Raw genomic sequence first — 9,639 nt, forward strand, 5'->3', positions numbered from 1 at the left:
CGTTACCCTGCCCATCAGAGTCCCTGGATTTAAACCCAATCAAGAATCTGTGGAAGCATGTCAATCGGACTGTTCTGGCCATGGACCCTCAACCGAGAAATCTAGGATAGCTAGACACTGCAGTGGCATCGGCATTGCTCTACTTCACTGTTGGCATCTTCCAGAAGCGCAATGACTCTCTTCCTCTACGTCCAACAGTGGTTCGCACCGCGAAAGGTGGTTATTCAGACTTGTGACAGGTGGTTACATCAATGCGGGCAACGGCCTTGCCGCAGTGGATACACCGGTTCCCGTCAGATCACCGAAGTTAAGCACTGTCGGGTGTGGCCGGCACTTGGATGAGTGACCACCTGGGCTGCCACGCGCTGTTGCCATTTTTCGGTGTGCACTCAGCCTCGTGACGCCAACTGAGGAGCTACTCGACCGAACAGTAGCGGCTCCGGTCAAAGAAAACCATCATAACGACCAGGAGAGCGGTGTGCTGACCACACGCCCCTCCTATCCGCATCTTCAGCTGAGGATGACACGGCGGTCGGATGGTCCCGGTGGGCCACTTGTGGCCTGACGTCGGAGTTCTTTAAGTAAATGCGACTAGACAGTGTGGTACCTGACACTTCAATCGGCATCTGACGAACACTGTGTGTTCGTCGTCGCCGCAACGAAAGGCTTCTCCCGTGAGGACGCGAGGTTTTTGCTCGAAGATTGCGCCTTTCTCTGGGGGTATTTTTTTTTTGCCACTTTCTGTGTATTTCGTCTATTCTATGTGACAAAATAACTCGCCCAGCTGCTGACAGTTTGGTTAATTTTTCATTCCTTGTGAAAATATCGTCTGACGAAGGCTGTATTGCTCTGTAATAAAATTAACGTATTAACATTTAAAACAACTATCGTTGTTCACTGGATCTTTGAGATGAATATAGCAATAGATCAAATTTTCAAACAATTGATCACAACGTTTCGATGAAACTCCGACCAATGATGACAATGAAAGTAGCGGTTTCGAGATGGCACTTCAGCCGAGTATACTGGTGTGCACGGCAGCCTGCTCGGCCTCATGGAAATGGTCAAAGAGTCAAAAAATTAAATATCGACCGAATGTTATAAACTAACCCTCCTAATCTGACCTTAAAATTTAAATGAAAATTACAAGAACATAGACCTAAAACTATCCCTACTGGTACACCACCCACAATGCTTAATGCAGTATGGTTTTACTCCTAGTAATAAATTGTACTTATCCATCCATTTGTTTCATCTCTAAAGCTGTCTATTCACGTTAAGTACAAACAACATAATAAGCATTTCAAATAAGTAGTTAAGCGTAGCTACCTACACATTGACGTAAAACATGCATTAATATCAGTATTTATGGTCATATTAGTATTACAAAAAATCGAAAGTTGCAGTTTTTAAAGATCGGTTCGTACGTTACTCGAGGAGAAAGAGCAACGTCCTAGTTGGTAGCTACACTATCTGATTAAAAGTATTTGGACACCAGTTAGTGGTCATTAGTAGGAGCTGTGTCAACCCTTCGCCTTTACCAGTGCTTCAACGCCACTGCAGACGCTTCCAGTGAGATGTCTACGTGTTGTGGAGGAGTGGCAGCCCATTCTTCCTCTAGAGCCGAAAAAAGCGAAGGTGCTGTGTCTGTTCGACGTTGGCATCTGGAACGATGTCGACATTCTAACTCGTCCCAAAGGTGTTCCACTGGGTTCAGGCAGAGGACTCGAATACCGTGGTATAAGGGTAGCGTCAAGTTAGGTGATCGTCGGTGGCCGAGTCGAAACCCTTCACTGCTTAAATTTTGAATAAAAATTGTCAGCAATGGCAGCCGAAGATTTCTGGCAAAAGAAGTCACCCTTATCCTACCGACGACCTTGTCAGAGAGGGGGAAGATGCAGACAGAGGTACACGTCACTCTCCTGACATTGAGGTGGGAACCTGCCGTAAAAGACAGATGCATGAGGATCTAAAATGCAATAGAAACCACTGTGATAAAGACACATAACATGTAAGCACAGGACATGTGGCCTGTAATTCATAAAGTCTTATAGTTATCTCTCCATAGGCATAAGCTTCCGCACTATTCCCCTTTCGGATCTCCGACAGGATCTGCCAAGAGGAAAGTCGCCATGACAAAAAGATTGAACAACCAAAGTAATGATAACATTATATGTGTTGGGGTGTGGAATGTTAGATATTTAAACATGCCAAAGGAGCTAGAAAATCTGGAAAGCGGAATGCTAAAGCTCAGTCATATACACACATCAAAAACATTTGCATCACCCCAGTTCCCACAGCTCCTGAACATAGACTTTGACTGTTCAGATATGTCACTAAACCCGCCCAAGGTGTAAACAACCTTACATGAGCAGCGCCTATTAGATGGAGGGGGTTCGACAGTCGATTACTTACAGTTATTGTACCAGGAAGGAGGTACACGGCTCGTGTTGTCTGTAGTTCAACCATGCCTAGACGGTCAATACCGCTGTTTGCTTGCATCCGCATTGTTACTTTGTGCCAGGAAGAGCTCTCAACAAGGAAAGTGTCCAGGCGACTCGGAATGAACCAAAGCGATGTTGTTCGGACATGGAAGACACACAGAGACAGGAACTCTCGATGAAGTGCCTCGCTCAGGCCGCCCAAGGCCTACTACTGCATTGGATGACTGCTAACTACGGATTATGGCTCGGAGGAACCCTGACAGCAACGCCCCCAAGTTGAATAACGCTTTTCGTGCAGCCACAGGTCGTCGTGTTACGACTCAAGCTGCATGATGCGCAACATCGCTCCCGACGTCCATAGTGATGTCCATCTTTGCAACCACAACACCATGCAACGCGGTACAGATGGGCCCATCAACATACCGAACAGACCGCTCAGGATTGGCATCACGTTCTCCTCACTGATGAGTGTCGCATATGCCTTCAACCAGACAATCGTCGGACACGTGTTTGGAGGCAACCCGGTCAGGCTGAACGCCTTAGACATACTGTCCAACCAGTGCAGCAAGGTGGAGGTTCCCTGCTGTTTTGGGGCGAAATTATGTGGAGCCGACGTACGCCGCTGGTGGTCATGGAAAGCGCCGTAACTGCTGTACGATACGTGAATGCCATTCTCCGACAGATAGTGCAACCATATTGGCAACATATTGGCGAGGCATTCGTCTTCATGGACGACAATCCGCGCTCCCATTGTGCGCATCTTGTGAATGACTTCCTTCAAGATACCGACATCGCTCGACTAGATTGGTCAGCATGTTCCCCAGACATGAACCCTATCAAATATGCCTGGGATAGATTGAAAAGGGCTGTATATGGACGACGTGACCGACCAAACTCTCAGGGATCTACGCCGAAACGCCATTGAGGAATGGGACAATCTGGAGCAGCAGTGCCTTGATGAACTTGTGGATAGTATGCCACGACGAATACAGGCATGCATCAATGCAAGAGGACGTGCTATTGGGTATTAGAGGTACCGGTGTGTACAGCAACCTGGACCACCGCCTCTGAAGGTCTCGCTGTATGGCGGTACGACATGCATTGTTGATTCCAATTTCCTATACAGCTTCCGGAACTCTCGGAACCGATGTGACGCAAAACTTTTTTTGATGCCTTTGTATAGTGGTGTCAGTGAAGTGAAATGTAAAGAAGACGATTTCTGGTCAGACGACTACAGGGCATTATCAACAACAGCAGGAAACAGTATATCGAGAGTAGGATTCGTTATGAATAGGAAGTTAGGGCAAAGAGAGAGAATTACTGTGAACTGTTCAGTGACAGGGTTGTTATCATCAGGATCGACAAAAAACCAATACCGGCAACGACAGTTCACATATACATGTCGAGGTCGGAAGAGATAACATATTGAAAGGGTAATTCAGTATGTAAAGGGAGATGAAAACCTAATAGTCACGTAAACTGGAAAACGGTTATAGGTGAAGGACTAGATGGAGAGTTTATGGGAGAATGTAGGCTCGGTACTAGGAATCAGCGAGGAGAAAGACTAACTCAGTTCTGCAATACATTGCAGCCAGTAATAGCAAATGTTCCGTTCAAGGATCACAAAAAGAGGAGGTACGCTTGGAAAAGGCAGGGAGATACGGTTTTATTTCAATTTGATTGCATCCTTGTCAGGCAGATGGTCCGAAATCAGTTACTCGACTATAAGGCGTACCCAGGAGCAGGTATAGATTTAGATGACAATTTAGTAATGATTAAGACTAGGCTAAAGTTTAAGAGATTGGGCAGTAAGAACCAATGTGCAAAGAAGTGTAATACAGAAGTAATAAGGAATGAAGAGATATACTTAAAGTTCTCTGAGGCTATGGATACTGCGATAAGGAATAGCTCAGTAGGCAGTACAATTGAAAAACAAGGGACATATCTGGAAACAGCAATCACAGAGGATGGAAAGAAAAACATAGGTACAAAGAAGGTAAATGTGAAGAAACACATGGGTAGTAGAAGAAATACTTCATTTAATCGATGAAAGAAGGACTAAACAAAAATGTTCAGGGAAATTCAGGAATGCATAAATACAAGTTACTTTAGGAATGAAATAAATAGGAAGTGCAGCGGAGCTAAGGTGAAATGGCTGCATCCAAAATGTGGAGAAATAAAAAGAAAAGAAATGCTTGTCGAAAGCACTCGTTCAACATATGAAAAAGTGAAAACAACCTTCGGTGATAACATTGAGTGTGTAATGTGTATTTCACTGTTAAGTGCTGAGGAGATAGCGAATAGGTGCAAAGAGGTCATGTAGCACGTATGCCGGAAGAAAGACAGGCGAAGGAAGCATTTGAAGGGAAAGTAAACATCAGACGTCCCAAAGGAAAACCAAGGCAGCGCTGGATGGGCGACCTAGCGAAGGACATGCCAGTCCTGGAGATTGAAGTCACCTGCAGGAACCGAGCACAAAACAGAAAGGGATGGAGACAGTTTGTGAAAGCAGCACGTGGTCTGCAGAGCTTGTGACCGCTGGGTGTGACTATGACTATGGACCAATTAAGATCAAATGTTTCAAATGGCTCTAAGCAGTATGGAACTTAACATCTGAGGTCATCAGTCTCCTAGACTTAGAACTACTTAAGCCTAATTAACCTAAGGACATCATACACATCCATGCCCGAGTTAGGTTTCGAACCTGCGACCGTAGCAGCATCGCGGTTCCGGACTGAAGCGCCTAGAACCGCTCGGCACAGCGGCCGAATTAAGATCAGATAAGGCGGTAGCGGCAGATAACATTCCATGGCGACAAAAAGACTATTCACGTTGGTGTGTAGAAAGTATGAGTCTGGCGATATACAATCTGACTTCCGGTAAAACATCATCTACACAGTTTCGAAGACTGTATAAGCTGACAATTGCGAAAATTATCGCATAAGCAGCTTAACAGTTCATGCATAGAAGTTGCTGAAAAGAGTAATATACCAAGAATGTAAAAGAAAATTGAGGATGTGTTAGGTAAAGATCAGTTTGGCTTTAGGAAAGATAAAGGCACCATAGAGACAATTCCGACGCTGTGGTTGATAATGGGAACAAGACTAAAGAAAAATCAAGACACGCTCACAGGATTCGTCGATCTGGAAAAAGCCTTCGACGGGGTAAGACGGTGTAAGATGTTAGAAATGCTGAGGGAAAGAGGGGAAGACGGGTAATATACAATACGTACAAGAGCCAAGAGGGAACGATATGACTGGAAGATCAACAACGAGGTGGTCGGATTAAAAATGGTGTTAGACAGGGATGTAGACTTTCGCCCCTACTTTTAATCTATGTATCGGAGGAGCAATAGCGTAAATAAAATAAAGCTTCAAGAGTGGAATAAAATTCAAGGTGAAAGGATATCAATGATAAAATTTGCTGATGACGTTCTTGTTCTCACTGAAAGTGAAGAAGAATTGCAGGATCTGCTGAATGGAATGGAGTCTAATGAGTGCAGAATATAGATGGAATATAAATCGAGGTAAGAAGAAAGTAATGAGAAGTAGTAGAAATGCGAACAATGAGAAATTTAACATCAGGATTTGTGATCACAAAGTAGATTAAGTTAAATAATTCTGCTTCCTAGGCAACAAAATAACCCATGATAAACGGAGCAAGAACATAAAAAGCAGACTAGCACTGGCAAAACGGGCATTCCTGGTCAAGAGTAGTCTACTAATATCAAACACAGGCCTTAATTTGAGGAAAAAATTCTGAGAATATACGTTTGGAGCACAGCATTTGTGAAACATGAACTGTGGGAAAACCGGAACAGAAAAGAATCGAAGCATTTGAGATGTGGTGTTACAGAAGAATGTTGAAAATTAGGCAGACTGGTAAGATAAGCAATGAGGAGGTTCTACACCGATTCGGCGAGGAAATAAATGTATGGAAAACACCCACAAGAAGAAGGGACAGAATGGTAGTGTGAGTTAACGAGCATTCCGCTCTCATTTAAGTATATTGCCGAAAGAGACAGCCTTCCAGGAACTGTGAAACGAATCCTGTCGCCCAGGACCGTGTGCCACAATGAGTGCAGATTTGCCACGAGATGGGGAAATTCACAGGTGTCTACTGTGCTGAATGAGGCTGGCTGATGAGGCCTAAGTGCTGTAGTGTGCAAGTGAGACAGACGAGAACCTACGTCATAGGGGAACGCGGTAGGAGCTTGTGACCAGGGAGGCGTAGCAGTATTACATAAGGCGGACCTAAGATCGGCCATAAAGAGAAACAGTTTCGAAAATTATTTAATTATGTAGTTCAAAATGGTTCAAATGGCTCTGAGCACTATGGGACTTAACTTCTGTGGTCATCAGTCCCCTAGAACTTAGAACTACTTAAACCTAACTAACGTAAGGACATTCATGCCCTAGGCAGGATTCGAACCTGCGACCGTAGCGGTAGCGCGGTTCCATACCGTAGCGTCCAGAACCGCTCGCCCACCCCAGCCGGCAATTATGTAGTAATTCAGGCAATGAAGCCGTAGTAATTGTAATCTACCATCATTCATAAATTTTCATGGTGATCCCAATAAAAATTGAATACTGATCATATTGATAACGGCTTAGGATTTACTGTTAAAGTGGAATTAAAAAGTTTTGTAACAAAGACCTGAATGCTAAAATCTGAACGCTTTGATCGATCTTAACGATCGATATTTCATATAAAAGCGCATCATTACAATAATAAATGTTGTAAATATCAACTCTGTAAATTTATGTGTTTAAAAGATATAGTAAATTTAAATTATCAGTATTTTCAGTTAAGTATCATTTCCTCCACACGAAACACATTGAACGATGACATCACGACACCTTATTGTATTATTTGGTAATAGATATTTGTCGTAAAGTTTAGTTCATAATAGGTACTTTTATTCTTTATTTATCCATTAGAAAGCACATTGCTACTGGCCTAGACATTCAAAGTTAAGAAGGAAATTGTATTGGTTTTATATAAAAGAATTTAACGTTTATTGTGTAATGGGCATTATTGTTACTTTATTTAGAACGTGAAAGTGGTCGAAGTTTGATTATTTACACATGTTAAAATGTAAAATAATGTAGAATACGCTGTAGCCAATCAGATGGACGGCTTCAGGGAGTAGAACTGCACTTGTCAGTTGAGCGACGACGTTCGGCACGCGGGAGACGCGGCCGGAGATGGGCATTTGGACAGTGCTGGTGGAGACGCGAAAGCGGACGGTCGGTCTTTAGGTAGCTAGGAAGTGAAACGACCTAGAAAATTTCGCGTTGAGTGCTATCGTGGGACTCAGTCTGTGAGGGGTGAGCAACCACGCACCTGGTGTGGACTCTTAACTTTTCGCATAAATAACGAGGTAGAGTATTGGACCAGTATTTCGCGATGAGATTATGAATGATCGCACTGTGTCAAATGGATATGCGCTCGAGTGTAACAGTAACTCTAAATACGGCCAATTTCGGTAGTATCGTAACCAAATCGCAACTGTACGGCCTACGTCATTCATGAATCATTAATTTAGTTCCTGGTATTATTATTACTGTTATTATATGTTATGTTAACTTTGTATGTTTGATACAATTTCGAAAACTTGCCATCAGCCAGAAAATTTAACCAAAGAGTCACAAGTATATAATTTAGGTCGTGTAATGCGACACGTGCGGTTCAACTCCTAGACGAGTTTGAGCCAAAACATTTCGACGAAGATGAACCGCGTGGTAACACGAACATCTTTGGGATGTTAGCTCGCAGTAGGATTCTGTTAACACACCACAAAATAACTTCCTTGGTACTAGAGGGAGCTGTAGAGGGTAAGAACTGTAGAGGAAGACAGATATGGGAAAACATACAGTAAATAATTGAGGATGTAGGTTGCAAGTGATTCTCTGAGATGAAGACGTTTGCACAGAAGAGGAATTCTTGGCGAGCAGCTTCAAACCAGTCAGATGACTGTTGAAAAGTGGGAGTCCTGACAGGCTAGCTCAATTCAGGAAATTTACTGTCTTCACACCATTGTTTCACAGATTTTGTTTTATGAGAAGTCAGCGTTCTAACTCGTCTCAAAGGTGTTCCATTGGTTTCAGGTAGTCTCTGGAGAGGCTAGTCAAATCATTGCCTCAAAATGCCACTTAGCGTGCCGTGTCATACTGATAAAAAACAATCGACATCTCCCAACTGCTCCTCCATTTTATGCAGTAAACGGTGCTATGAAATGTGTAGATATCCTTCAGCACGCAACAACGGGGCCACGCCCTAATCACCAAAAACCGCCCATACCGTGAAACCACCTCCTCTGTACGGCACTGCACATGGTGGCAGGTAAAGTTATCCACGCATTCGCCAAAACCTTACCTATCCATCGGACTGTCGCAGCATATAGCGTGATTCATCACTCCAAAACACTCATTTCCAGGCGTCCACTGTCCACTGATGTCGCTGTTTATACCACCTCAAGCATCGCTTAGCATTCGCTGCAAAAATGAGTGTCCTATGAAGAACTGCTTGACCACTGTACCTGAGACGTGGTACCTGGGGAAAGGCAGGATTCGGTGTGGACGGGGCCGTACTCGGTTACCGTTGAGTGCTCGGTTGTTTTCCTTAAATCATGTACACTTTATTTGAAAACAATTGCAAATAAGGTTGAAAATAAGGAACAATTATCAAATTTGACTGTTATCACACAATGTCTAATAAAATATTTCTTAAGCAAGTTGCTCTCATGGCTGAAGGCCTTATTGACCAGAAATTCAACTTATTTGTCGGCTGAAGGCCCCAATAGTAATAACTTAAAAACAATTGACGGCTGGAGGCCTAGATAGCAAATTCTAAGGAGTTAAACTTCTCCAAGAGATACTAAAATATTATAAAAAAGGGACACTCATCAAATTTTCACTGTTAAGAGACAATATCTAAATAAAAATTCTTAAGGCGAATTGCATTCACGGCTGAAGGCCTTATTGACAATCATCACAATCTGACCAAATCAGCCGGCCGGAGTGGCCGTGCAGTTCTAGGCGCTACAGTCTGCAACCGGGCGACCGCTACCGTCGCAGGTTCGAAACCTGCCTCGGGCATGGATGTGTGTGATGTCCTTAGGTTAGTTAGGTTTAATTAGTTCTAAGCTCTAGGCGACTGATGACCTCAGAAGTTACGTCGCATAGTGTTCAGA

The 9,639-nt window shown here is 43.5% G+C and overlaps 1 pseudogene; it reads left to right on the forward strand.

Moving 5' to 3' along the window:
• The first annotated feature begins 256 nt into the window (after positions 1-256).
• LOC126417193 (5S ribosomal RNA) lies at positions 257-374 on the forward strand (annotated as a pseudogene).
• The last annotated feature ends 9,265 nt before the right edge of the window (positions 375-9,639 follow it).

The sequence above is a fragment of the Schistocerca serialis genome, chromosome 8 (assembly GCF_023864345.2).
Source record: "Schistocerca serialis cubense isolate TAMUIC-IGC-003099 chromosome 8, iqSchSeri2.2, whole genome shotgun sequence".
NCBI classification, from domain to species: domain Eukaryota; kingdom Metazoa; phylum Arthropoda; class Insecta; order Orthoptera; family Acrididae; genus Schistocerca; species Schistocerca serialis.